We start from the raw sequence: 24,538 nt of genomic DNA, 5'->3' as shown, positions 1-24,538 counted from the left end.
CAATGTGGAACAAGCATGTTCTCATCTCTCAGCTTCAATATATATTTGGAGCCAAACTCTCATGAAACAATAAATTCCGTAGCCAAACATTCCCTTAGGCTTATTCCAACTGAATGTCATCCCTACCTACAACTTTCCAGTAATTTTCCCCATTTTAACATTATCCATGACCTTGCTAAGGTGCTCCCTGTCCCATTAAAAGCCATTAATGCCTGTGTTCAAGCAGTATCAGTCCCACTATTGACCCCAGAAGAAAAGTGCCAGCAACTGGCCACCAGTTGCACATCCTGCTGATGAACACTGCTCCACAGGCTCAGTGGTCCAGTTTTCCCACCAATTTTGCAGTCCATCCACCCAGTTCATATCTCTCTGAACTCACAGTCATCTCACCACAGTGTCACTGCTTCCATTAGTTCCCCATTTTTGGGTTGCTTTAGGAGAACTGGAGACCAGAGCTCTCAGGTGAAACAAACCAGAGCAGCAGCAGTTGGCTCAGCTCACATCCAGCTTTCTGAAGCACCAGAAGCTATCAGATACCTTGCCTGTTGTAAAGAGGCTTGGCATCCTAGGAAGTCAGGAGCTGGCCCTAGGTGACTTGTGGTGTCTTTACCTCTGGAGTTTTCTGTTGTGGATCCAGATGTGCACCTGATAAGCATTAGCTCATACTTTCATACCTGTCAGTCTCAAGGTCTGGCAGTGAGTTGTGCCAGAAGAAAGCTGTTCTGCACTTTTTTCAGTCCAAGGGAGAGTTCTGGAAGAACTGAAGAAAGAAGTCATCCCAGGAGTCCTTTGGCAGAAAAGATGATGCTCCAAGTCCAAAATGTGGCTTGGGACAACATCCTTTACTTAGTTAAATCCAAATATCAAGATCTGTGACATTTTCCTATCATTTTTCAACAGCAAAAGCCTGGATCCACTTTTCCTCCTGCTGAACTAACAGCACTGAGGGTTCATCTCTGAACCTAAACACTGCCAGGGGACCCTGAGATTAAGTGGCACACTCTGGTCACACCCCTATTGCTAAATTCCCTTAGCTATAAAACAGGGTGATTGCTTCATCTTGCCTATAGGAAATGGATCACAGACACAAATATCATGAGTCAAGAGAAGTAAAAAGGCATAAATCTTTCTTTTTTTACATGGTACATCTGTATGTACATTTTATACAGGTATAAAACAACCAAAATCGAGAGTCAAGGCTTTGGATGCAAAATGCACCCAGCATTGCTGATGCTGCAGCTGACTTCAGCAAGGGCCATTAACTTAATGCTGAGCACTTTTGCCTCAAATAAAACAGCTCAATACAACTATTTTGGGAGAAAATGCAGGCGTAGGACTCAGGCACTTTGGAAAACTATTCTGAGCTTCATCTCTTCCTGTGACAAGGAACAAATCAGAACATTATTTGATGATACTACTTTTCCACTTAGCAAAGCACTATTAGTGTAATAATCTACTAAAATATATAAAGAACAGGAAAAGCAGAAAGCATTGGCAATGCTATCTGCTGTTGCTATTATTATTTTATTATATAGGTATTAATTTTGGATTTGATCCCCAGGAAATGAAATGTAGAAGCACAGACAAAAGTGGCAGTTTGACCAGTTCGGTTTGGAAAGTTCAAGAGCAGCAAAGTGTGAGACAACAGCTATTAGGCATTATCTCCAATAACTCCTGAAACATAGGTGAGCTTATGGACAGCTAGATCAAATTCAATGCCTATCTCTGAAAATAGAGGAGAAAAGAAGTCTTTGACACTTGAGTTGGTCTCAACATAAAATCCTAGGACAACTCCTAAAATCTTCAATATTTTTTCTTCATTAAAATGAAGCCTAAGAATGGTTGTATCTCAATTTGGAAGTTCACATAAAATTACAAAGCATATCTGTGAAGAATTTGCAAGAACAAATCAAGACAAATTAAATATCTGTATGTCATATCCAGTTTAATAAATTTTTGACATTGTTTTATCTGAGTTTCTCATGTATAACCTAAAATAATATGAAAAGGACTGCAGTAAAGTGGTTCTGCTGCTGTTCATAATCACAAAGCAGTTAGTAACTGTCACAGTCAAAGTGGAAAAATATACCCAGTAGTTTTCCTCAAGTATCTGATCTAGCTCTGTACAATGTATTCATTAATGACCTGAATCCTGAACCAGGACTGTAATTGCTAGAAAGTTTGTAGTTAATCCTGGTTTGAGTTTGGGAGTGGACAGATGACCAGCTTGCTAATCTTTGCTATTCATCTCTTTACTGTAATACAACCCAGATGATTATGGTAAGGGAAAAAAAAATCTTTTAAATAGACTATGCAATGCTACAAAATGCAGGGTTTGGGGCTTATTCTGCAAAGTATTTGTTCTGTCCATTTGTTATATCCTGAATAAACACTACTGGTTTTCTATGCTGCAATATTTTCCCCCTGAGATTTACAGGGCACTCTTCAGAGCCAAGCAGTTTTGCAAACCCTTCAGAGATTTTTGAAGCTGAAGGGAACCATTTTAATTATGTAGCCTTATCTCCAGCCTAATACATGAAATAGATGAATACATGAGAAACAGGTTCAAGACAACCCAAATTTTTTTATAAGAGCAGTAATTATCTGGAACTGATGTATTCATCTTCCTCTTAGGCCACCACCCTGGAATCTTCTTCTGCCATTTCCAATTTACTGAGCTGGGCATGGATTTAAGCCATTGCTGACCCTGGAAGAAAACCACAGCTACACCACAGACTGGTTTAGATTTAGGCCAGGGACTGCAGGCCCCTGCTTGAAATGCAGAGGTCAAACTTCAGTAACCAGAAACAATCTTCAGAGCTTTAAAATGGCAGGGATCCAAGCATCCAGCTTTCTCCTTGGTTTGATAAGTGCTGCCCTGAAGTAAATCCTGGAGGATTTGTGTGCTTTTCCCATATCTGAAGGTATTCAACATCTTGGTCAGGTTCTAGCAGGAGCAAGTCCTGGCACTGAGGCTGCCAAGTGGGCATCTTTGGAGAGTGGAGGTGGGATTTAGTGCCAAGGAACTGTGATGGACAGACTCAGGATCTACCAGGGCCCCGTCCCTCTTTGTAGTTGCCACAAGAGATTGTAAGACAGAAATCAGGCTCTCACATTTCCCACGTGCAGCAAAGTGGAGAGGTCTGATGGCCTTCAGCTCTCACCCCCTTTTATATCCTCGTGATCACAACAGAGAAGATAAAGAAGCAGCAAGAGAATTTTATGTTTAGGGCAGGTGTTAAGTATGAAGATGGGAAGCACCTGAAGGTGGGAAAAAAACTCCTTCTGGATGAGTCCTTGAGAAGGGCAGCCTCCAGCAAGAGAAATCCCTGTTCCCCTCCATTCCTCATCATCCCTCCTGCCTTCCCACAAATTTCTCCCTGGTTGAAGTGCTCACTGCAGGCAAGCAGGGTCTCAAATTTATGTCTCATCTGAGCTGTAGCTCTTCTGAGCACGATAATGCTCAGTTAACACAATACCATAACACTAGATCAAGTATCATCTGAGGGGGAAAACGTGCCACCTCTGGAGGCACAAATACAACTTCCTCAGCACCTGGGTGTTCTTGGAGAGCTCTTAACTTACTAATTTGTTTTTTAATATATACAGCTATTCAATAATGGCAGAGGGGGCCACTGGGTCTGGGAAGAAAATAAGAAACCTTAGGTGAGCAGAGACACGGCTTCAGAAAGGATATCCAGAGAAGCATGTCACACAAGGCTCACAAAATTCAAACCCTGCTGGGATTTGTTTTCCTCTCTCAGTAAATTATGTGACATGGAGGGAGTGTCCTGCACGAAACCTAAGCAGGGGATTCCAACTTCAAGTCAAGGGGACACCATGGAAAAACAAAACCAAATATGAGAAACCTCCTGTTTTCAGCTACAGGTTTGAAGATACCTTGGCTCTCCCCAGCCTCTGCCATGAATTGGTTTGGTTTTCCAGCTTCCTTCGGAGCCTGATATGAGACAGTGCCTCTATCCCAAAGGAGAAGCTCTGCTTCCTGTTATTCTTGCCTCTCTCAAATCCTTGTGCTGTGTGTCCACACACACTGCAGAGCAGCAAATCCACTGCACTAACCCCAAAGCACCTTTTGGGAAGATATTGATTTTTCCTATTATCCATTTCCTCTCCAGACTCAAACAAGGAAGTGAAAAACCAAGGAAAATATAAAAACCAGTCAGCCTTGCTGTGGATACACACCTGGGACTCCCCTAGCCTTAAGTGGGATGTGGGGATGTGTATTTGTGCATATCTGAAGCCATAATAAGATCTTTCAGTTGTTGTGAGATGAACTTGCACTACAGAGCTTTAATCCAGAGCCAGTTTTGGATGCAAACCATCAAATTATCCAAATACAATTTTTTTTTTTTTTTTTTTGCTTTGGCTAATTACACAGCTAGAAAGCTGCTAGAAATTTTCCAAGGTCTGGAGGTGTTTGAGGCAAGAAGCTGCTTACCTCAGTACTGATGATGTGGGAGGAGGAAGGGAGAGCCTTGTTCTTGATTGCCTCTGGACTCCCCATTTTACCTGTGACTGGAGGCAGGAGTGCTATGCTGCAAAAAATGTTCTTCATATTCAATTCCCTTTTAAAATGGAATATAGTAGCCCCCTCTAAAACACAGAGAAAAATTCAACTAAATACTTTCAGCCCCCCTCAAGGTCCAGTTCAAGGTTTTGACGAAGACTTTGGGTCACTTCTGATTTCATCCAACTGCATTTGACCAGCCCTAATTGCACCAGCACATCTGGAAATGCTACACTAAGGCCCTGCCAGCACTTTCATTATAAACCCTCCTGTTTTCATGGGTTTGTAACTTTTCCTGAAGAAAAAATAAAGGAACGGCAGAAGGGATGAAACTTGATATAAAAACTTCTCAGCTGGGGAGCAATTTTTGTATGTGTGTTGCAATATTTCAAGGAAATCAAATCAACCCATTTTGAAAATGACAAAAGAATTCATAGGAAGGGGCGGGAAGGTAGAAGAGCATTTTCTTGAGTTTGCTTTTTTCTTTATTTGAAGCACATAGGGAAAAAATATTGTAGCTATAAACCATTTCTCAACTCTGACCTGTGGCTTGGATTAGAGGCTTTGGATGACTCTTTCAAAGGACAGCAAAGAAAAAGAATGTCTGCCCCCAGCACCTGCTTAGAAATTACTCTGAGGGACAAAAACCATCAGCATGTCCTTATTATTTGGTGCAAGGAGATGTGAATTGCTAGAAACTCTGAGAACAGCAGGGATCTCTACTGCTTAAAAAAGAATTTGGGCTTGTTTAGTAGCACTATTTGACAGGGGAATTGCTAGAGCAAGATCCTTCCAGACATGGAGAGAAGCACTGAGCTCTCATTCCAGATAATCCTTTCTGGGGTTTGCTCCTAAGCCCCTGGCTGAGGGAAGGTCCCACTCACCAAAGCCTGCTTGTGGTGAGCACTGAGTATATCCACAGAGTGACACTGATTCTGAGGTGAAGATAAATACAATGGATTGGTCACAGGACCACATTATGGGAAATGAAAATCAATTTTCACAGTCGTGAAATGGATTGGCTAAACAAGAAAAACACAAAGGGGCTGGGTCCTGCAGGGCATTAGGAAGGCACTGCTGAGATACTTCAGAGAATCATAAAATGATTTGAGTTGGAAGGGACCTTAAATCTATTCCCAACGCCCTGCCATGGGCAGGATACCTCAGCTGTCACTAAGCAGCTGAATCACACAATACTTATTGCCCTCCAACTACAGTGGGAACTCAGACATCTCCATGCAGCTACCTAAATTATCCAGAGCCTCCATCCAGCACTCTGCATCAGGAACCACATAGTCAAAGAACAATCCTCATTCCTTGGTCTCAAGAAGCAGAAGAAGGGCACTGTATCTTTTCCTGCCCTCACTACACTGACACAGCACGTGTTAAAAACACTTGCAAAAGTTATTACTGCAGATGACCCTTCATCCATATATCAGGTTCAGCTTCATCAAAAACACATGAAGGTATATCTGAATTCTTGCACTGTTCCAAGTCATGGGGCAGATTGTAACCCAGCTTGGCTGAACATAAGTGGCATAAAATGCTATTTGCAAGTGACCCCCTCTCTCAATTGACTGTTGACAGTCCCCCTGCCTCAGAGGCAAAGGTGCAGCTGAAGACATTCTCTATTCCATTCCTTCATGATTGTCCAGACACACACTGGCTGTAACAGAACCTTGAATGCATGTGAGCACTAAATTTGGATGTCTTAGGCTGGAGCTTATTAAAGTTAGTAATTTTATGGAGATGACTTCCAATCCTCATCCACAGCATCCAACAACTTCTGCAGCATAGCATCAGCCTCTGTGTTGCATTAAATCACATTTGCAGCAAACACAGCCAACCATGGTAGCTCAGCTGCCACATGGCAGCTTGCAAAAACGTAATTTCCTTGTGTTCCTGAGCCACAACCCTTAAACAGCTCAGATGCAAATATGCAATTTGTACTCTCACCAATTCAAAGACACTCAAATTCTAATGTAGGTTGATAAGAACTTGATGGAAGAAGGTTTTTATTGCAGTTTTTTAAGCCTGTCTCTTGTCTAGATGGAGCTGAAAGCACTGTGGAAGCATACTGGGAATTATATTCACAATACAGACCAGCCTGGCTAAAATCACATCCTCATTGACATGTCTTCACTTGGGTGAGCCAAACTGGAAACTGTGGATTTGGTGACAACCATTGTACAGGTACAAAACTGTTTACTTCTGGAATAATAGTCACAGTTCAGGTCACCTATGATCAAGAAAGATGAACTGGAAATCGTGATGGTGCAGAGAAGAGCACTGAGATTATCTAAGGAATGTGGAACTTCATACACAGGAGGAGAGGCTTGTTTTAAGTATCAGAACAGAAGCTGAAAGTTGATATGACTATTTAAACTACAGGACAATTTTGGCATGAGGACAAATGGGTACTAACTGTCCATGAATAAATTTCAGGTGGACATTAGAAAAGAGTTTCAAACTGTCAGAAGAGTGAGGGTTTGGAGCAGCCTTCCCACAGGAGTAGTTATGGCATGAAACCTAACCCCTTTTATGAAGGAACACACCAAATTTATGGACAGATTATGTTACGTGGGAGGCTGAGGTAGCATGTGGCTGAATTGGTTGATCCGCAAGGCTCCGCTCAGGCTACCTCCAAGAAAATTTTAGAATTCAATTTTCAAACGCCCTTTATACTTTCTGTATGTAGTACTGACTGTAGAAATACTTTTCATGCTGCAGCTAAGCCCTCTATTGTGTTACTTCCACCTTGGACAAATAAAGGAAATGATTGGAATACCACAGGAAAAGCTGATTTTGTGACATTACAGACACTAAAATAGAAAGATAAGGTAAAAGAAACACAGTCTATGTGCATTCATGGGGTATTCATTCATGATTGAAATCCTCTGTAAAATTTTGGTATTAGACCTTCAGGAACACCTATGTTTATTTTGACTACCTAGACCCTGACTAATGTGTGACCCTGATCTAACTCACATACTATACACAGGGAATGAGCACAAGAATTTATGTACAATTCAAAGCACGTCAGTGACAGGCAAAGCAGAACAGAGGAGAAATATGTGGTAAATAATAAAATATGACAGTTACAGAAATGAAGGTGCTATATCTGCATTAGCCCAGGGTTGAGCCCAGGACAGCTGTCTAGAATTAATCATTCTGGAATGGGACCCAGTTCACTTAGATACTAATTTTGTGACAAACAACAAACCAGTCCATGTACTTTCCTGAACTGCTCATTATATAGCCCATAAGTTCATTAAATGCACCTTCATTTAATCAGAAATTTTCTGGACTCTTATATGTACCATTCAAATTCTGTTGTGATCCAAGTTCTAACCTTTCCCAAGTCTACATGACTTTTTCTTCACCAAAGTCTTTTCAAGAGGGCTTTAGAGTCAGAGGTCACAAAGATGAGGTAGTGTCTGCCTACTAAGAATCTAAGAGCAGCAGCTCTAAAATCGGTTCTCTCTCCCTCTGTCTGTGGTTATGCTATGCACACCTCTTGGAGGAAGGAATTTTTAAGCAGGAAATACACAGACTGAGCAGACTGAATTTTGAGTTCCTCACATCCCAGGTCTTACAGTTTCCTGCATCTGAGCTTTTGTCTCTACATAGCTCAGCAGCTCTCCACAAATGACCATCGTCTGTGATTTAAACAGCCCCTGCAAAAGAAGTAATTTTCAGGCTGCTTAGAGACCTCAGCTCAAAGCAGCAGACTGTCCTGGGCCTGAGCAACAAGAAAATTGACACCTGCTAGAAATAAAAAAAAAAAAAAAAAAAAGGATGATGATCTAATTTGAAAGCATGAATGTACAATATAGAATGGAAAAGACCAGATTTGGTCTTTTCAGATCAGATTTGACCTCTGGTCATTGCTCTCCAGTTTTCCTCTGACAGCTTTGCTGCCTGAGCATTATTCAGGAGCAAGATCCAAGAAGCAACATAGTCAAACTGGGCTGTTCCATAAAAAAAAATTTCCTTTTTCATCTGTATCTTTCACCACTTTGGTCTTCTCTAGATCATGGTGTAAGGCTTCTATTTATTTCATGAAGATGTGCATCACCATTTATCATACAAAGCTCCATCCACTGGCTGGCACAGTGCTAAGGACCATCATAAAATTGTGAAGAACTTAGAACTCATCCTGCCACTTCTCATCTGCCTCCAAAAATTCCATCCATTTTGTCAGACATGACTTTCTGTTCCAGAAACTCCCAATTCCTTTCTATCAGCTCATATTTTTCCAGATGTTTTGTGATCTCATCCTCTGCTAATGTCTCCAAGACCTTGCCTACTGTCAAAATCTAACTTTATTGCAAGTCTGCAACTCCCTGATTTCACCTTAGTCCTCTTCATATGGAATGGGTTTACATCTGCATTGTTCTTGTCCCTTAGTACTCTTTCCTGTTACAATAAGCTCCTAAGTTTTCTTTAGCTGACCAGTATCCTCTTCCATCATCTCTTTCATGAGATTCAGGTGTGGCCAGCTGAGCCCTACAGCTGTCTCCTCTTCCTGGTGATTTTAATTTTTTTTTTTTTTTTTTTTTTTTAAGATTGATCCTCAAATTGCTTTGGCTTTGGAATCTTTTAATTTCTGGCACTGTATTTTGTTTCTTCCTGGAGACCTACTTATCACTGATGGTAGAGGACTAAAGCTGAAGTAATGATGATACATTAGCTAAGACAATCCACAGACTGACCATTGTTTATAGAGCTTTTTATGTCCAGACAAGACTGGTAGTGATAAAAGATAATGAATATCAGGTGTCTTACTGCTTTATGTGCCAGTGAAAAACTGCTCAGTTTACTGAGATTTTTATCTGGACTATCAGACCTGGCAAATTGTTCAGAAGTTCTGTGGTCATGTGTGCTAGCAGAATGTGTTCATGTGGATGAGATGGTCACAACTGAGGGAGGCAGTAGCTGAAAATCAGAGAATTTGTCCACCTTGAATGTGTCCAGACCCACAAGCAAACAGAATGACAGATTTGCATTGAGACATCCCTTCTTCTCATCATGGAGGTGAGAAGATTTGGGCCAGTCCTGGGGCTAGAGGAGTGATTTGAGTCCAGGCATCTTGCAGTCCTCCAGGATTCCCAAAAAGATGTCACTCACTTTGGAAACATCTTGCAGAATATAAAAATTGTCAAACCCAAGGGGATACACAACTTCAAAAATGCTTAACATTTAACAAATTGTTTGGCCCATTTGTAATTCATCCTGTCAAATTTTGTGGGCAAGATGTATTTCCATTTTAAGATTATGTGCAGTTTTAAGAAACATAGTTACAGTTACATAACACTTTATTTTATTTTTTTAATAGAGGAAAAAAATCTCATTTTAAAGCCAAAAGCCAACAGTATAGTTGTTGAGTAGCCTTATAATTCTTCAGATCAGGTAAGGACCCCTTTTCATCAGGCCAAACAGAGGCTTCATGCTATGAAAATGGTTTGACTGAGTGCAGGGATCCTTCCCTAAACAGGAACCAAGGATCTGCACAAAGCTCTTGTTTTCTCTATACCTTTTCCCTAACTAACTGTAGGGTTTAGTTCTTCATGGGCTCAATTTAGCACCATTCCTGTGGTTCCAAAGATGAGTTAAATATGGGGAAATTGCCTCACAATGAGAGACAATAAATATTTTTAGTATTCAAGCACTCGATTTATTTAACAAAACTTGAAATCCTCTCTCCATGTTTTTAGTCATGCTTTTAGGTGGTTACCACTCTTTTTGTCATTGCTCTTTTCTCTCAGGAGAAGAGGCTTTTGAGTCATTGGGGTCACATGGAATCTGATGATGCAGATTCAAGTCTACTTAGCAATAGATTTGGACAATTCCCAGGGGCTGAGGTCCTGCACCAGGGGATTTAGGGATCACAGCTCTCAGAGATGTAAGACTATGTTTGATTCATTGCTGCTCTGCTTTGAAGGAAATTTCCACAAGGACTTGCACAAGGACTTTTTGTTTCTTTGTTTGCACTCCTCCTCTCCACCCAACAAGTGTGAGGTTCCTAATATAGCTTTGAGGTTCCTAATATAGCTTTGACTCAGCTTTCTATTCCACCTGAAAAGTGGGGCTAATGGCACTGTCCTCCTTAATTTGTGTGATTTAAAACAAATGCACTGAGGGCTTTAAGCTGCCGCTTAAGATAATGGAAGTTGGTGGCAATATGGTACCAATAGACATAAATAACCAGTAGATGGGACCCCACAGGCTTTGAGATTTTAGTAAATTATTTGAACAGTTTAGATTATTCTACCACTCAAATCAGTGACAGAGTTTCCTTGGTTGGCAGCAGGATAAGAATTGTGTAACAGATAAGTGTCCTTGAATAAGAGCCCTATATATTTACAAGCATCAGTCATTTTTAGCACGTGAGTTACACACAGAGTTGAAACTGGTGATAACTTCGCTTCTTGCTGAGTCTGTGCAAACATTTCCTGAGGCTTTCAGTTTTACCACAATAGAAGGCTTTTAAAGCTTGAATGGGGATAACTTGAATTATTAGCATCGGTCCCCCAGCCCAACCACAAGCATGTCTGAGCAGCTCTTGCTGATAACACACTGCAACAACGACATTTTCCTCACACATACCCATAAAATAAGCTGATACTCGTGATCACCACCAAGTAGGAAACCACTGGTTTGATGGGACTGCTGCCCCCAAATAACCTTTCAGCTTCTTCCCTCCATTTTTAGCCTGACCATTTCAACACACAGTGCAAGCAATTTCTCAGTGAAACCACAGGCTAACAGGTATTAACCACTTTGTTAACAGGCATTGAGGGCACCTGGGGCCAGCAGAGTCAGTGGCTCTCTGTGATGACAAACAGCAGCAGGTTTGGTGCTCTGTGACTGCAGTTTGGATGGGAGGGTGTCCTCACACTCATGGCATGCAGGAATGGCTCTGGAAGCCATCCCACTCTTTTCACCCTGGCTTTCAGCATTGCATAGCCAGAGGGACCCCACAGGTACAGGAGAGCAGATCATAAACCAGAGATTCCATTTCTTCCCACACGTGAGCAGAGCAATGCTCCATCCCAGCTGAATGCCAGCAGCATGTTTAGACCTCAGTGAACTTTATCTTTCCTTGCTGGATACTGACTCTCCTCCAGTTTCTCTCAGTGGCCAGCCAAGGCATTCTCCTCCCATATGTGCACAGGCCATCAGGAAATGTTGACTACTCCTTAAGGAACCTCACTGCTAAACCCCCTCCTGGCCCAGCAGCTCCCTTTTTGGTACTCATTTATCTCCCCATCACCTTTCCTGTCCAAATTCCTCCACCTGAGCATCTGCTCACATGACATGATGTGAAAGGTGTCAATGAAGACTTGGCAGATTTCTCAGATTGGGCTTGAGCCAAGCACAGAAATCTGCTCAAGGAGCCAGCCCAGGTTTGCTGAAGGTCACCATACATTTATATTCACCTCTGTGTCCAGGCACCTGAGGACAGCAAGGGACAGGTTGTAGCCACAAAAGTCACCCATGATTTGTCATTCCTTTCCCACAGATGTTTCCATGTACAATTCCAGATTTCAGAGAATCATTAAGGTTGGAAAAAACCTCTAAAATCTTGGGGTTCAACCATTCACCACCATATTCACCACTAAACCATGTCCCCAAGTGCCACGTCCACCCACCTTTTGAAGGCTTTCATTGATGGTGATTCCACCAGTTCCCTGGGCAGCCTGTTCCAATGATTGACCAGTCTTTCAGTGAAGATTTTTCTCCTAATATCCAATATAAACCTCTCCTGGTGCAGCTGGGAAAGCTGCCTTTCAATTTAACTGAGAAGGCTAAGAGAGAGGTTTCATATTAGAATATTTTTTCTTTTCTCATTCTTCTCCAAAGAAAGAAAAAAAAGTATTTTTTTTTGATTACTTTCTTCTTAAATATATTTGTCTCAAATAAACCCTCTAATAATCATAATTATGGTGAGCATTTTCTTTCTTTCCTTCCTCAAAAACGGTATTTTTGCATTTACAAAAATTTCTGCAGTCCTGGTATAAAAACAGTGGGACTAACAGGAATAAGTGAATGTTTGTTTAAGTCTCAGCAAGACATAGCATCCATAATGCAAAAAAGCAAGGGTAAAGGTACCTGCCATTATAATGTTTGACTTTAAGAATGAAACCACATGAAAATGAGGAGGTCAGGAGTTTTTTTAAGAAATAGAAAGGCACACCTAAAAGGCTCAAATGACAGCAGTTGCTATGGAGACTTTTAAAAATGAGGTACCGTAATGATTTACAATATTGATCAACTAAAATTCTCCCTAAAATTTCCTCTGATTTTATCTCCTTTTAAAAGATCCGAGGGTCTTTTTTTTTTATAAAAGGGAGGAAAAAGAGAAAAGCATACTATATATAGGTTAAATATTAATACATTAATAAACCAGGACAAGAAATAATTTGAGGAAACCTCTGCCAAAACCAATAAAAAACACATTAAGAAAATGTTCTAAATACTTTTATTTGAAAACCTGCCTGTCAGAGAGCTCAAAGAAATAACAATTGATTCAAAGAAAAGACAGTTCTCAGATAAGACACAGCAGAAAAGCTCAACACTTCTTTGTGAAGAAGTAGTGAAAGGTTCTTGTAACAAAACGTTCCTCTGTGTTGGATTAAGCTCAAGAACTGTGTCAAGATGAAGTGTTATTAGCAGAAATTTTAGAACATGCCAATAAAATTTAGCAGTAAGAAATAGCCAAGATCAGACATCATTCACTCACGAGTTGAGAAGAAATTCCCATAAAGAAACATAAAACTTACTAATTTTGATATGGGGTCCAACAATTACATAGGACCCCGTGCTAGAGGAGAGGAGTACAGCAGCCATAAAGATATTCCCAAAAGCTCCAGACAGCATCTTGGGAATGCCAAATAATATTCCAACTTCTCTTTAATGCATCTTGGTAGACATTGTATTAAATTTCCCTGGAAACATTCAAGGTCAGATTGGACAGGGCTCTGAAGAACCTGATCTTGTGGAAGGTGTTCCTGTTCATCACAGGGCTTTGGATTGGGTGACATTTAAAGGTCCCTTCCAACCCAAATCATTTGTGATTCTATGAAAAAGCAGAATTAGTAGACATTAGATCTGATAAAAGGAACACAGCACCGCATTTCTAAAAATCAAGAGTCATAAATTTATTAGAAACTTCTGAAGGAATAAAAGGGGATGTAGAGTGTGGGAAGCCAGCTGGACCACTCAGATTTTTTGAAAGCTGTCAACAAAATCCCACAGCAAAGTATTTTTAAGAAATTAACCTTTCATGGTGCAATAAAAAGTGTCTTGACACAGAATAATGGCTGAAAAGTTGGAAATAAGTTTGGAGGAGTTTTTCTGTTTGCTTTTTTTTTGCCTTTTTTTTTTTTTAATAGGGAAGGAATTTTTTCATGTGGCTGAAACGGGAAGGCATCTGAATCTTGTTGCTTGTTTTGCCACGCCCTCAGCACCAGATTTTGCTTAAACTTCTCTGTGCCTTAGTATCAGGGTACAAAATGAAGACAACATTTTTTCCCTTTCCTTGGGGCTCCTTATCTCATTGCTCTGTGCAAAGCTGTTGTAAATCTGAATATTAAAAGTGCAAAGAATTAGAGCTCATTAGTATTAGCTAATACTGCCTTCATCGCACGTAACAATTTGACTTTGGAAAATCAAGTCTACATAAAAAAGAGAAACCCTTCTTTGTACTTGGTGTGGATGGATTATGATCATTCTAGGACTCTAGTTATGTTTGTTGGCATAAACTTAGAGAAGTTTCAAGCAGCCAAAGTAAAAATAAATCTTATTATTGTACATTTATACTAAGCTGGGTTCACAGTTTCCTCTTTATTTTTTTTAGATTGCTATTTTGATTTTTTCCCCTGAAAAACAAATACTGGAATATAATGTTATTTTAACTTTGAAATTTATGGTCTTCCTGACAACAGGTAGTCACAGTTGCATTTTTGCAAAAGAAAACAAAATTAAAAATATAGACACAGGAAATAAAATTAATTTTAAAATATATGAAAACATTTATTCTGTGCATCAGCCCAAGTGAACAGACAAGTCTCTGACTGATACCCACCACAGACTGCAGTTTCTTGAATTGATTGATTAATAGGACAGAAATGAGGAGGTGTGAATTTATTTTGGACTTCAACGGGGTTGAACAAGGTTTGGCACAGTTCAGCTGGACTTAATCTGCATTTTAAAGTCTATGAACAGTGACCACCTACTGGCACCCTTCAATGTGTTAGGTCCCATAGAAAGGAAACATTTTGCACCAGACTTCATTTCAGCTAATGTTCCTGGATTTATAAAGGTACTAAAAAGGCAACAGCAATCTGATTTCAAACTAACAAAATACCCCTTTTCCCTTAGCGGGATCGAAACTCCACAGAAAACTCGGGGAGGAAGGAGGAGGGTAGGTGGGATTGGAGAAACAATTTCTCATTGTTTAGAGGTAGATTGTTCTTTTGAGGGCAACATTACCCTGAATATAAAATTAAATTCCTTTTGGGTGTTTTCACCATTAAGCATCAAGATTTTCATTTAACTGCGTGAAAGGTAGTAAAGAAGTAATAAATAACAGTTCAAATGGGAAAAAGCTGCAGAGGAGAAAAAAATGCTGAAATGTTGAGAATTTTATCAGAGCTGAAGAAAATGAAAGCAGAAAGATCTCACTGTATTTTGCAGCAAGGATAATTAAAAACAAAGCCGTCTTTTAAGACAGAGCAAACATTCCCCACCATCTCCTTTTTTTGGCAAAGCCAAGAAACACTCTCTGAAGTAAAATAACCATAACAAGAAAAGGCATCTTCTTGAAGAAATTTTGACTCATAGTTTACTGCTTTATAAGCAGTTCAATAGAAAGATGTTCCACGCCAAGGCAACAAGTCAAGAATTCACATTTTTAATGCTAGTTTAGTCTCCTATGTGATTATTTTTACAACATCTGCAATTAAAGACAGATTTTTCAGCTCCCTGATTGTGACTGGGTGGAAGAGGGTTTGCACACACACACAAACACGGAGCAAAGGAAAACACCACCTCTCTATGTAATGGTCTTCATTAAAAACAGCTTTGCACAGCTTCTGTTTTATTTCATTTTGATGATTTAAATTTTTCCTGTCTGCTAAGTGGTGTTTTCTTTTTCGTCCTTACACTTCACTGGTCCAAAGGAAAAATCTGATAGTCCAAACTCTGGAATTTTTAGTCCCTTTTTCATAAAAGGGTTGTCATGCTTGAAGGGGAACAACGGGGCTGGGGTTGGAGAGAGAAAGGGAAGACTTAAAACCTGCAGAATCACTGCTCAAACTCCAGGTTATTGACACTCACACAGTTTTGGGGGGAGTTTCATGCAGGTTCCAGTAGCACCAGAGACTGGGAGTGGTAAAATTGGTCACCCTCTTTGCACCCTCTTGCACCTGTTGGAGAGTTAATGGCTCAAGGCACAAGTTCACCTTTCAGGCTCCCTAATCTGCCTACAAGCTTTTTTTCTACACTAATCTGAAAACTTTGTCCCTGTGCCTTTTCTCAGTCCTCCAGCATGATTTTAAAATAAAAGTATGTCACTGACCATGAAATTGCCTACTGTGTCTTTCAATGCTTTGGCATTTGAGTTGCCAGGACTTGCATCTCTCTTTGCAAATCAAAATAACTTTGTAGAAGAAAAACAGCAAAAAAAAATTCCAGGAATCATTTTGTCAATTCATTATAGCATTTTTATAGATATTGACTTGGTTCTAGGTAAAATATGACCTTACAAGAAATTATCATTACTATTAAACTACACTCCAGGTCCAAATTTCTGTGAATCCTTTCTTTTAACATAGGCTCTGGAGATAAATTTGTTTCCCTATGATCTAAAAGAGAGGGACACACAAAAGTTATACAGCCTTGAAGGTTCGTTCCTTCATTCCCATTTCTAGATAAATCTGACTCCATTCAAGGGATGTGTTTATCCCAGTGTGGTTGGGAGCCCGGCTTTGATCTTGTTGGGAACATCCATGGCACTTCAAGGTGGTTCAAAGTGGGCAAATATATCGGGGGAGGGGGCACATTTGGAGTTCCTATCCTGGTTGCTTGCTGGGAGTAATCCAGAAGTTTAGCAATGTATCAGGTGGGAATGAGGATTTTGGGGCTGTGCTGGGTGAAGAGGAGTGGGCATAGGCAGAAAACCTTCAGTTTCAGGCCCCAACACCCCTGAGTGCCACCAAAGAGGAGCTTATCAGGGCATTGTATTTTTATCAGCTGGATCAGCCTTTAACTTGTTGGGCTGGCCCAGACCTCAGTGTTCAACAGTTTAATTTGGTTATTGTAAAAAAATAAACCCAAAACACCAATTTCCCCCTTGCTCCTGTAACGCCAAAGTCTCGGAGCTGTAGGCAGCAGGAAGCTGCAGTGCCATGCTGCCCAGACCTCCTTTCTTGGGATGGGTTTGGATTTATAACTTGCTAACTCACGTCCCAGTGGGCAGGTGGGAGGCTCTGTGTCCCCGTTTTTGTGTGTGTGTGTGTGTGTGTGTGTGTGTGCGCACACGCACGTACGCGGGGAGCGCCGGAGCTCCTGCGGCTCTCCAGGACCCTTTGGAGGGGAAATCCAGACCTGGAGACAAAAAAGAAGGTAGCATTCATGCCCAAGCACACAGTGGGGTAAACATATTTTGTAAATGGAAGTTTGTTACTCACATTGTATGGCGGGAGCTGCTGTTTACCCACCGCCGGTCAGATGCCAGAGGCTGAACGATTCAGCGGTGATCGCTTATAAATAGTGCTGACCAGAAACAGAAACAGTGCAGAGTTTTCATTGGAAAAAAAAAAAAAAGAAGAAGAAGTCTTGACTATTTCTTATTTTATTTTAGGGGTAGAGTTAAAACGACATGCTTTTATTGGTATTTCCTCTTTTTCCCTCTTGACACTCTTGTATCCCTTTTATAATTTTGTGTTTTAATTTATTTTCTTTAATTTTGCGTTTTAAATTGTCTTATTTTATTTTTTTTTTATTTTGTATTCTGTTTCACCTTGTCTCGCCACTGCAAAAAAGCAGCAAGGGAAGGAGAAAATAGAATAAAAAAAAATAATGAAATTCAGGTAGATCCTGCCATCTGGGCATATGTTGGAAACTAAAATTCCCATTTTTTTTAATTAAAACAGGCTTCAAATTAAAACTCTCATTTTGTCAGAGAAAAATTTTTGTTACTAAGAAAAAAAAGTTTTTAGAATTCCTGATAGTAATAATTTCTGTGTGTTTAGAGCCCACTGGTAGATACAAAATCTAATGCCCTGTTTCCCTGGAGAGACAGAGTAGCTCAGGAAAGTTAAAATCTAATCGAAAAAGTATGATAAACCCTCCACACACGAACGTTTTCTGAGAAAAATGAAGAGAACTTCCCTTAAATTCCCCACTCTGCAGGCCAGCCCTGATGCCATAAGAGAAAGAAAGAGGGTAAAGATGTGAGGAATCTGGATTTTGCTCTTCAGCCAGTGATGGAGCAGCTGTCCCTGGTGATACTGGCTTGCATCCTCCTGCCAAACACAGCCAAATCTCTCCATCATGCTGTTCCACACTGAAATTAAATACTGCAAATTCCAGGTCAGGCACTCGCTCTTTTTGAAAGCTAAAGTGATCGTTTCCCTGTGCCCAGTTTTGATTTCCTGAGCATAAAAGTGATGTGTGTTCTCCAAAGCGTTGGCCCACACAAGCTGGGCATGTACCCACAGGTTTTGAAGGTTTCCTTTATGAATCTCACGGAGAAGTGTGGCTTCAGAAACCAGACAAAAGTCTGCCCTAAGTCAGTGGGAGCTTTTCTTGTGCAAGGACTCGGGAGCACAGAGCATAAAAGCCAGGGGATCTTCCTTTTTGCTTCTTCCAGGATGACAATCCATGGAACTTTATGAAAATTACAAGTTTTGCTTGCAAGACAGTGGGAGGATGACCAGTCCTTGAGAAAGAAAGAAAAAAAAAATGAGTATACAGGGGATGGGAAATAAAAAGAAGAAAATCAAAGACATTTTACTTCTTTCTGAGAATGAACAGTGGAAGTGTGGGCACTCCAATTCCAGCTCCTTCCCAGCACATCCTCAGCCCATCGGCCCCTTTCCTCCCAAGGCACAGGGCTGGTCTTTCTAATTTGGCAGAAAGTACAAGGAGGGAACGCTAGTATTTTTTTTTTTCCTGTTAAGGAACAGAGTTTTCGTGTTCCACAAGGTGGCAACATCGCTTCAGAGCTTGCAGCACCTTGCAGAGAGCAAAGAGTGAGAAACTTCCTAACTTTTCAGCTATTTCAAACATGTTCTTTTGGACGATTTAAAATTAAGGCGGTAAAATCCCATTGTTATAATTTTCACCATCTTTATGTTTTCTAAACATCTGATATAAAATTATATCTACCATCTTTTGAACATTTTACTGTATGTACTACCTATAGGATCTTATTTGCTGCAGCTGTTTCTGTACAGCTCAGCACAGGGAAAGGCTGGTTTAAGATTCTTTGATTGAGTGGAGGCTCAAATCTTAAATCAAAATGGACAAAATAAGAACTGGAATAAGGTCAAGCTTTGATCTTCAAGGTTGATAAGGAACCAAATTTTATTTAGCATTTTTAGGCAGAGTTTAACTTTACATTTAAGTAACTTCTTAGAAGTCAAATTCTGTGTCTCACAGACTATCCTTTCATATCTCTCCTTCTTATGTTCCTAACCCCTGTTTCTTTTCCTAAACAATTTGTTCTGCTGTCTTACACAACACCTCTCTATTACACTAATGGTTGCATGGCTATTTCTGCTGTGGAAGTTGAAAGGGAATCAAAGAATTCTATCTTCCTAAAAAATTTAACTCGCCCTTCTGCTTGGTCTGAACAGTAATAAGGACATAAAAGTATGATAGATATGAAAAATAAAACAAAAGACAATGGATGTTGTGAAGTTCAAGGCCCTTTATTTCCCACTCTGGATCATGCTGGCTCTGATATAAGAGGTGTGAATAATTTGCCATGTGTACTACCTAACATCCTATTAGCCCCCTAGATCAGAAGGAAAATGATTTGTGGCCATTCTGGGTATTAGCAGCTGATGAAGACCAGAAGAATCAATCCAAGGGTCCCACCATAATGAAACAGTGTGCCCAGGTGGCCAAGAAGGCCAGTGGCACCTGGCCTGTAGCAGCAATAGTGTGGCCAGGAGGACCAGAGCAGTGCTGGTCCCTCTGTGCTGGGCACTGGTGAGGGCTGTGTCCAGGTCTGGGCCCTGAGGGTCTGGAGCGTGTCCAGGGAAGGGAATGGAGCTGGGGAAGGGTCTGGAGCACAAGAATGATGAGGAGCAGCTGAGGGAGATGGGAGTTTTCCAGCCTTAATGATTCTGTGATTCCATGATCCTGTGACTTCACCACCTTGGATCTACTTCAGCTGTGAATCCAAGTGGGGCTCCTGTAACATTCCAACCACACTCCCTGCCTACTACATCAGCAGCTTTTCTTTTACAAGCTCTTCAACCTCCTCAAGTGTGTCTGCACTAGAGCAGCTCAAGAGATGTCCCAGGGCCCTGTTATCCAGCTCTGGATCCTCCATTACTTCAGGGCACCTTTATGGCCACCTGTAGAGACAAATGAATGTGTCTTGCCACCTCTGTGCACACTGCATTGCTCCCAGCTGCCCTTGCAACCACGGTATCAGGCACACTTAGGAACAGTTGTTCCCCAAAATTACACCATGTTCTCTGCTACCAAGGCAAAGGGCATCAATGGGCAAGCAAAACTCAAGTTGCTTCTCATGACTGTTTGGAACTAGAGCAACTTTAAGGTCCCTTCCAGCCCAAACTGTTCTGTACTTTTGTGGAGCGTGGTACTGGCTGCACTGAGCAATGTGGCAAATGTATGTATAATGTATTCAGAGATGAGGTTTGTTGTGGATACAGGCTCCAAGTGTGGGAACAACTCTCCCAAGCAGATTGCCAGGCTTATTCCAAAGCGTTGTTGGCAGTATCAGGCCTGGTGCTGGTGAAATGTTTCTACCTCTCTGTAGATCATTGCTGCTGATACACCCTTGAGATCAGAGCTGAGTGCAATGTCTTTCATTAATCCCTCTGCAATCACCAAGTCTCCTGGTGCTCAGAAGTGGACTGGGAGTGGAGGCTTTCCTTCGGCTGTGCCTGTCTCTTTCCAAACCAAGTTTCTCCACCATTCTGTGGAGACCAACCATATGTTTGTTTTCGGTTGGGTTGCTGGGCCCAGAGATGCCTTAATAATGGACACTCATTTGATTTGTGTATAAATTTGTAACCAGAGAGGGCAACTCAGCTCTCCTGGCTTCCCCAAGGAAACCTTGGACACTGCTCTTGATTAACAGCACAGATTGGAGTTGGGAGTGCCAATACAAAGCTGCTCCACTGTTAGCAGCTGCACAGGCTTTAACTTTTCCTTTCTTCTTCCTCTCCTCCCCCCTATCTTTTTTCCATTGTAACTCAGAGCGCATTTTTGCAAGATATCCCTGAAATTACTATTACTACATTGCAATATTAGATCAATGCAGTGGTAACACACTCCAGATTGTTATGGCATTCGCATCTTGATGCCTTCCATACTGTCTTGTGGAATCTAACCTAATACCACGATTAAAATGCCTTTTCCATTTCTCTAAGACACTCTGCCTGCTGCCATTACATAAACGTCTGCCTATCTCGGGTTTTGTACTGGCACCCAGCACTGGGGTCTCTGGGAGCCTAATGAAAAAGACCTTCACTCATTAAAGGGAGATGGAGGTTCTTGCCAAAGCCTGGGATTAAATTAGAGTCTGTTTGGTTTCTCTTCTCACTGACATCATTATGAATCAAGAAAAACACTCCATTCAAGTTGTCTTAGAGTGGTGCAAAAGCAGTGTGAGTTCAGAATGAAGCCTGTTCAGTTTAACACCAGCCTCCCTCCATCTCCTCTGGCAGCTTGTTCCCATTCTGCAACTCACCTGCTGAAAACAGCAGCCCTTGATGTAATACAGTTCCTTCTCATGGCAAGCAACAAGCTTCAGAAACGGGAACTTTTCAAAAGACACCCTCAGGTGACTGAGAGAGAGGAGAAAAATTACCAAAAGGATGAAAAGAGAAAAGGACACATCTGAGCTCCACCAGACTTAGTGCCACAGTCTTTGAGGGTGGCAGAAAGCACCTTGGTTGCTGCCAAGCATGGGGCTTCAGGTTTTATGTGACCTTGCAGGAGGAGAAGCAGCAGCCCATCTCTGGTGAGGCACTGGGACATGCTTACCCGAGAATTTGTGGACACTCCATCCCTGGAAGTGTTCGAGACCAGGTTGGATGGGGTTTGGAGCAAGCTGGTTTAGTGTAAGGTGTCCCTGCCCATGGAAGGGGTTAGAACAGGATGATTGTGAAGATCCCTTCTTACCTAAAGCATTCCATGATTCTATGTCCCTTGTTGAGAGCTGCAGCCCCAGCCTTGTACCCCTCTTCACATCCCTGTGAGGATTCAGAAAAGCAAAGCAGATGCATGGGGGAGGCACCACTCACACCACCACATTTTCCAAGCCTTTTCTCCAAAGGACTGTACTCACAATAGCTGGGATTTCTCACTCTTGTCCCACCATGAAAGCAGATAAGAGCAGCTGGCAGAGGAGCCTCCATTTTTCAGTATCTCCAGGGACAGGAATAAACTTGCCATGAGATTAAATGTCCTTCAGGAGCTGTGCTTCTGGAGGCATGGCATCCACAGGCTGGTAAGAGCAGTTTGACACTATCTTGTTCAAGAAGCTCCCACCACATTGAGCCAAGGAGGAAAAAGGAAGCCTTTGATGACAAACCAACAGGTCTTAAATCCATTTTCCACAAATGTGAAACTACTGGCTTCAGTGGGATCCCACAACACAGTTGGCATTCAACTGAGAAATCTTTGTTGGTGCTATAATCCCAAGGTTTCCTGAATCACCAGTGAAGAAAAATAAATACTTTCAAGGGGCTGTTTGGGTCTTGGGTGGGAAAAAAAGGCTGTTCCAGAGGGATGGGATGAAGCTGGGCCAAGGAGAACAAGTCATTTGGGAAATCAAGTGGAATTTAAAAGACCTGTCCATTAAAATGTTTTTATTTGTCCACAGATTTTCAAAAATCCCTTCCAGGAGGGTCATACTATTATTCCACACACCATCACAACAGCCATCCTATGCCATTTTCACTTTAAAGCTGAAAAAAACACCTGATTTTCAAGACTGACTCTAGAATGTCTCCTCTCTGCGCTTCTGACATTATTAAATTAGGCCAGGCTTCTTTTTTTTAAAATGAGGGCAGATTTCTGGGAGAATTTTCAGTTTGGGAGTTGTTTGTACATCTGCTGCCTATGGCAGCAGTTCTGGCTCATGGAATCTTGAATTATTGATTAAACTGCAGTGTGGTTTTACAAGTGGTGGCTCGTTCTAGGTAATCTGGGAGTATTCTCCAAGTGTAGCAAAATGGAGTCAGGCACTCCCCTACTTTCTGTGTCTGTGAACCCTGCAGATGCACAGAATCTGTTTTATTTGTTTTTTGGCAAACTGAAGCACTGGGACTTACTTGTGCATTGATGTCTGGGCACTGGTGATGGGCTCTGTCCCATGCATCAGCATCTCTGTGATGCAGATGTTAGTGCCAATCTTCCTTGTAGAGCCACAAGAAAAGCCTTGAGATGCAGTGTAAAAAACAGGAGATCTGAAAAAAAAAAATCATAGCAATGATTAGAATTATTTATTACTGTTATCTGTAAAGGGAAATTAATTCAGCTGTGTAAAGTGAACAGATTTCATGAAATAGGTCTGCAAAAATCCACATGCAAGCTCTGCTATGTCTCTCTTTCATGATAAAGAAAATGGTTTGTTGGTTAGGAGAAAACAAAAAGTTCTCAAAGCCTTGGTAATATTAATATCAGTGCTAGCAATAATAATATAAATCATAATATAGATAATTAAAATTATAATAGTAGTAATAATAATATTGTTTCAATTGCATCTCAAATTGAGAAAACCCATAACAATCAGCCAGCAAGTCATTCTCACTGATAACCTGCATGGACAGCTGCTGGCTAAGTCCTAATGGAATTAAATCCTGGTCCTACCTTGAGTCACTATGGAATGCCAACATCTTGTCCTCAGTAATTAAGCATGTAGAAGAGAGAAGCTATTCTTGGCATCACCCACAGGCTACATGGAAGCACTTGGACACACTAGAAAGTCAAGGGCAGTGCAAGGCTGACATGTGTTGTAAATTCATCAGGCAAGGGAGGAAACTGAGGCAGAACTGAGTTGTGCATTGTAATCACTCTGCAAATCCACAGCACTCAGACCTGCACGCTCTCCAGCACCAGCCCTTACAGCACAGGCATCACTCCTCATGCACAGCAGCATTTCCAAGTAAAAGCAAGAGATCAAAAGCAAAAGACAGCCTTTCAGATATTCCATTTCATCTGTAAAGGCAAGCGTAGGAAGATTGAAATGATTATTTTTTTTCTTCTTGCCCATTCGATTAACATATGTTTGTCTGTGTTTCAGTATTTTACCACATATTTATATGAAATCCCTCTGCCTGTTTTTTTAAAATTTTTTCCCCTTGGCCTCTCACAGGCTTTCACTCATGCTAGACTACTCCAAGAAACTTGCCCAGCACACCATCCTCCTCTGCACAACCCCAAACCAGTTCCTACACTCAGTCAGGCAGCATCGAGTACATCTTGGTTGTCTCCAAGAGGAGCAGATGCTTCTGCTTAAAACAGCCCACAGATAATCCCCCATCTCCTCAACGAGCTCAGGAGTGCTCAGAAGCATGTGCCACCCAGTTGCAGCCATGCCACTGCCTCTTTTCCCACTTGGGAAGGTGCCATGAGTCACAGCAGATGACGCTCTGTTCTTCTGGCCAGCTCTCAGCATTGCGGTTTCCAGCGATAAATTCAGCCCGTGGGCAATTTACTGAGGAATTACATCGCGTCCTTCCACCACCATTCAAGCCCCAGGAACTGATGAGGTTCAGTGCAGAGCATTCAGAT

This window comes from Sturnus vulgaris, chromosome 3 (genome assembly GCF_052056855.1).
Source record: "Sturnus vulgaris isolate bStuVul1 chromosome 3, bStuVul1.hap1, whole genome shotgun sequence".
Taxonomy (NCBI): Eukaryota; Metazoa; Chordata; class Aves; order Passeriformes; family Sturnidae; genus Sturnus; species Sturnus vulgaris.
This window is presented reverse-complemented; position numbering follows the sequence as displayed.